This window comes from Gossypium arboreum, chromosome 6 (assembly GCF_025698485.1).
Source record: "Gossypium arboreum isolate Shixiya-1 chromosome 6, ASM2569848v2, whole genome shotgun sequence".
Classification (NCBI taxonomy): domain Eukaryota; kingdom Viridiplantae; phylum Streptophyta; class Magnoliopsida; order Malvales; family Malvaceae; genus Gossypium; species Gossypium arboreum.
In genome coordinates this window covers 47,451,197-47,457,039 of record NC_069075.1, presented here as the reverse complement: position 1 = coordinate 47,457,039, position 5,843 = coordinate 47,451,197, and the positions used below count along the sequence as shown (strand labels likewise).

The window sequence follows — 5,843 nt, the reverse complement described above, 5'->3', positions numbered from 1 at the left end:
GTTGAAAACCTGGAGGATGTTGTGGTCTTTGATTTCCTTGATCACCCCACAAGAAATTGGGGTGGTTCCTTGAACCTGCATTGTAAGTTTTACTATATGGGTTATTTTGGGATCGAGAGTTATTGTTACCCATATATTGGACTTGTTCCTCCTCAATACTAGGGTTGAAGGATTGATACTTTGTGCATGCTCCTCCTCCATTTGTCTCGCACCTCATTATTAGATGTACCTGAGTAGAACCAAGTAAACCATCAATCTTTTTATTTAGAAGTTCTACCTAGTTTGACAGCGTAGTAACCGAATCGACATTATAAACGCCTGCTGTTTTAGTTGGCTTAGTCCTCATGACTTACCACTGATAATTTTTCAGTGACATCTCCTCTATAAACTCATAGGCATCTTCAGGTGTTTTATTATTGATGGTTCCGCCAGCAGCTACGTCAACCATTTGTCGAGTCGAAGGATTCAGGCCATTATGGAACGTTTGAACCTGTAGCAAAAATGGTAACCCATGGTAAGGGAACCTTCTCAGTAAGTCTTTGTATCTCTCCCATGCATCGTAAAGAGTTTCTAAGTCCATCTGTACAAACGAAGAGATATCATTACGTAATTTAGCAGTTTTAGCCGGCAGAAAATATTTTAATTGAACTTTTTCGGTCATTTGTTCCTAAGTAATGATTGACCCTCATGCTAATGAGTTCAACCACTGTTTAGCCTTGTTGCTCAATGAAAAAGGCAATAACCGAAGACAAATGGCATCATCAGAGACACCATTATTTTTAAATGTATCTCATAATTCTAAGAAGTTTGCTAAGTGAGTGTTGGGATCCTCATCCTGCAAACCATCAAACTAAACAAATTGTTGTATCATTTGAATAGTGTTAGGTTTTAGTTCAATAGTATTTGCAGCTACAGTATGTCTAACTATGCTCGATTCAGTTCCTGTTAAAGAAGGCTTAGCATAATCATACATAGTGCGTAGAGCAGGATTTTGATTAAACGCAATTGCAGGAGGTAGCTGAATCTCTTGGTTTTCAACCATCTCTTCAGTTGGGGGTTGAGTATCATCCTCCTGCTCGTTCTCTGTGTATCTTAAGCCTCGCCTTATTTCTCTTTGGTTTATGTGAACTGTGCGATCGATTTCTTCGTCGAAAAGTAGTGGTCCTGGCGGGTTTCTTCTAGTCATAAACTATAAAAACCTGCCAACAAAAAGAAAAAAGTAAATTCATAAATAATAATAATAAATTAAATTAAATTAAATTGCAAGAAAAATAAATGGATAAAGTAATAAAAATTGAGCGTTCCTAATATCTTAGTTCCCCGGTAACGGTGCCAAAAACTTGATCGCGTGATTTCGTTATAGGTTTTAAATATTTATAATTAATCGTTCTTGAAACTAACTATTATCGCAATGTAGGCAAGTGTACCTATCGAACAATAGTATAGTTTTAGCAAGACCAGATTGTCAAACCCAAAGGAACGAAAAGTACTAGTAATGACTGTCTTTTTATTATCTAGTCTAAGAATAAAGAGGTTTTCGTTTCAACTAACTAATTATCTAAACTAAAAATTCACAGATAATGGAATTGGGGAATTGCTTTTGTGAAAATCGATTGAATTAAGACAATACCTAAGGACAAATCCCCCTAGACTGTACTTGTTATCCTGGCTCTGAATCGGACGATTTATTCATTTAACTTGTTCCGTAGAGATCCCTAACTTATGTTATTATCCCTATTCAAGACTAATAACGTCTAATCCCTAGATTGAATAATTGAGACCTTTCTCTAATTAACACCCTAGGGTTGCATTAACTCGATTTATGGATCCCTTTATTAGGTTTCACCCTAATCCGGCAATATCTTGTCACCCTACGTCTAGGCGCGAAAACAACTCCACTTAATTATGAAAAATGTACTCTTAGACAGGGTCTATTCCTCCTCTGAATAAGAGCTTATCTTGAATCAGTATCCTGGGATATCAAAACAAGAATTAAGAACACATAATTAAGAACAAGTTAAATATTTATCATACAATTTAGAAAATAATAACAAGATTCATCTTAGGTTTCATTCCCCTTAGGTATTTAGGGGATTTAATTCATAACTAAATAAGAAAACATCTCAGAATAATAAAGAATACAAAACATAAAGAAAATCCAAAACTCCTGAAGGGAAAATTGAGGAGAGATCTTCAGTCTTGATGGTGAATTCGGCTTCTGAGATGGATCAATCAGCTTCCTTGGAGTAATTCCTTACTCCTTATTCTGTGTGTCCCTTTTCTTTATCAATCAGCTTCCTTGGAGTAATTCCTTACTCCTTATTCTGTGTGTCCCTTTTTTTTCTCCTCTAGGGTGTATTTATAGGCTTTGGAATGCCTAAGAGCCCTCAAAATTGGCCTTTTTCGAATTGGACTCAACTTGGGCTCGGCAAGGACATGCCCGTGTACGATTACTTTAGGCCATGCTCGAGCCTGCCAAATTGACACGGTCGTGTGGTCTGCTCGTGTGAGGAGGTCCAGGCCATGTTGATTTCATACTTTGGCTCATTTTCTCCGTTTTTGGCCCGTTTCTCGTTCCTTTCGCTCTCCTATTCTCTCATAAGTATAAAACATGAAATTAAAGCATTAGGAGCATCAAATTCACCAATTCTAATGGGAAATCATCCATAAAATGCATTAAACATGGGATAAAAATATGTATAAAATACGGTTTTATCAATTACCGAACAAATGGAAGGCTTAAATATACCATCTATACATAATCATAATCATAACTTGAATTAACCATAAATATTCATATGGTCCCTAAATTGAGCCCTCGGGGCCCTAGAAATACATTAGAAACAATTCAAGACTAGATTGGAGGCATTTGAAAAGTCTAGAAAAAAAGTTGCAAAATTTTAACTATAGGGGTCACATGACCGTGTGCCTCACACGGCTAAGACACACGCTTGGATCTCAAGCCATGTAACATCTGAAATTTCCCTATAGACCCGTGTGCCAGACCATGTGTTAGGCCATGTAACTCACTGACGTGCATGCAGAGAAACCCTCAGATGACACACGGCTATGTGTCTGACATGGCTGAGTCACACACCTATGTCTCAAACTATGTGGACTCAAAATGTACCTAAGATCAAACCATTTCATACCATTTCATACAAGACCTTTCCATCAATATATACACACTTTGTATGAGCCTAAACACTTTCAAAATGTACATTAATATACTATTTCAAGTTCTAAATTCAATCAACGAATATGCCATACAAGGCACCTCAATATATCCACAAAAACATAACATACCAATCAAGCCAAGCTTATTAGATTTCTAACATCATAACCTAGCTTCATACCTACCAAAACATACCAATAATGCTACTTTCATGTCAACCAATCTAAATCAAATAGATACTGAAACATTCCATCAATGACCACTTTAAACCATTCAAACATATCATAAAAGGAACCTTATGTACAATCACATAAAAGTGACCATAAGGACTTACTTAAAGAAGCATGATAAATCTACAACAATTCATAAAGATTATTATAAACCACCCTATACATGCCATTATAAACCTTAGCCAAAAATGCTTAAAAACTATCAAATTAACTGTTGGATAGTGTGATAGGTCTCCGACGAGCTTCCAAACAAAATCGAACCTTTCGATGATTTACAAGAAAATAAAACAACCAATGTAAGTAATAATGCTTAGTAAGTTCATATAAAGGTAACTTAATTGCTGACATAATAGAATAAAAAACTAAGCATAATTTTTATTATATTTTAAGCTAACTTTCATTTTCTATTCATTACACCTCTCATGGATAATTGATATAGGCTTGTGTCACAAGGCTAGATCTTTTGTTTCACGATTCGTGCGGCACTAGGCTATTCATTCGTGCAAACTCACCTAAGTCAACCTTTACTCAAGTGAGGATTCCTTAAGAACTCCTCTAAGGCACCAATTTGTATAGCGGAAGCAAACTTATGCCAAAAGAAGCTATAAAGGAGAATAGAAAACCATAGAAAAGAATGCACACAAGGTGCTTGAGTAAATGCTCTTAGAATTCTATTACTTTTAAGAGTTCAACATACAATGGAATGATCTACAAGTGAGGGGGAGACTCTTAGACAAGATTAAGTTACATTGACGGATGAGATTAACCATATCTCTTGATTTTAGGGATTCACAAGATATGCCATATCAAATCTAATCTAATCTTTACAAGATATGATTCCTATCAATTTCCTAAGGTTAGTTACCCAAAATAGTCTAAGTTGCCATATCTTCATTATCAGGCCAACCAGGCTTCAATAACAGGCTTCTCCAGTAGTTCCTTGAATCAGGCCAGTTTTCATGGGCTAAATGATCCCTATCTTATCGACAGACCTCCATGGGACGCATATTGTGCCATGGTCACAGGCTTTGCACTCTGGCTTGTAACATTCTGCCCCACCCATTGTCGCAATGCCGTCATTGCAACTTCCAAATGGCACTGACTTGATTCACCTCGGATCCCTCTCGTTGCCTTGGCTTTTTCCGTTTGTCAGGAATTTTTCCTCGGCTTCTATCGCTTCTTAGCTTGAACCGTTGCACTCATTGGTACATCTTGTTGGCAAGAAGTCTCCACTCTAACTTGCCCCAATATTGACTTGTTCCCTTTTAAATCACCTTGATTATCACACCTTAGCTTTGTATTGCCCACAGTCCCTCGGCCTCATTGCTTACGAACTTTGAAAGGGCCCTTTTGACCTGTCCAAGCCAACAAGTCAAAATTTAAAAAACTATCAAAGTGTTTGCAATGTACCTTACTTGCAGCATTTACTCGTCCTGACTATTTCTGCATCACTCTTTTTCCCTCGAAGCCCGATGAGCAACCCACATTTCCCAAAGGTGTTGGCTCCACAGTCGAATCTGTAGGCTTTATATTGATCTCTTGCACTTCTAAAAAGGCTTTCATAGAATTATGTTCTATTAATTCAATATTCCTCCCATAGAAACATCCTCGACTAGTTGGATTGACGATGACACCTTTGTCCCAACCTTCATATCTTGATGCACCGGCACAATAATTTTTGATAACGGACCATTGACAATATGAATTTGATCAACCCATGGATGCAGAGATGCCTGAATCCTGTCAAGTAAGTTTAAGCCAAGCACATAATCGTAATCATCTAATTGGATTACCTCAAACTATTCCTTGCCTTTCTATTCACCGATTTGTAGCTCCACATTATGAACTACTCCCACAGTTGGGGCCTCCTCGAAATTTACTGTCTTGATTTTCCTATTCGATTTCTTAATCGAGAGACCAAGTTTCTTTGCAGCCTTTTCTGATAAGAACAAGTTCGATGCTCCTGTACCAATAAGAGCGCTCCTCTTCTGACCTGTAATGTTGATGTCGACAAACATCAACCCTTCATTGCCATCCCTTTTCTTAGGAATGAGCACCGTCGAATTTACCCTCGATGTCTTTCTCTCAACAAGCTCCCCCTCTTCCGGCTTATCACTCCTCTTGATAGTCGAATCCAAAGATATCTTTGGGCAGCCCCTCTTTATATGCGGTCCCTTACAAAAGTAGCATCTCAACTTTCCCCTCCTCTCTTTCAGACTGCTAGGTCTCCACTTCCCATTTCGTGGTTTCCCATTACCACTGTCACTACTACTACCATTGCCATTATTGCTATGTCCCTTTTCATCTTCCTCATGTTACCCACCATTGACCCTCCCATTAGGCTTAGAAGATTCAAACCTGTCTCTCCTTGAAATAAGTTCCACTAAAGATTCTACGACCATCACGGTGTTGGTAAGTTCTTGATCTCCTCAGTGTTG

The 5,843-nt window shown here is 37.8% G+C and overlaps 1 non-coding gene across 1 annotated transcript; it reads left to right on the top strand.

The window, feature by feature from the left end:
* Positions 1 to 506: 506 nt before the first annotated feature.
* LOC128294523 (small nucleolar RNA R71) lies at positions 507 to 613 on the top strand. Its single transcript, XR_008284832.1, has one exon. It is a non-coding gene; the product is annotated as a small nucleolar RNA R71 (small nucleolar RNA).
* Positions 614 to 5,843: the final 5,230 nt, after the last annotated feature.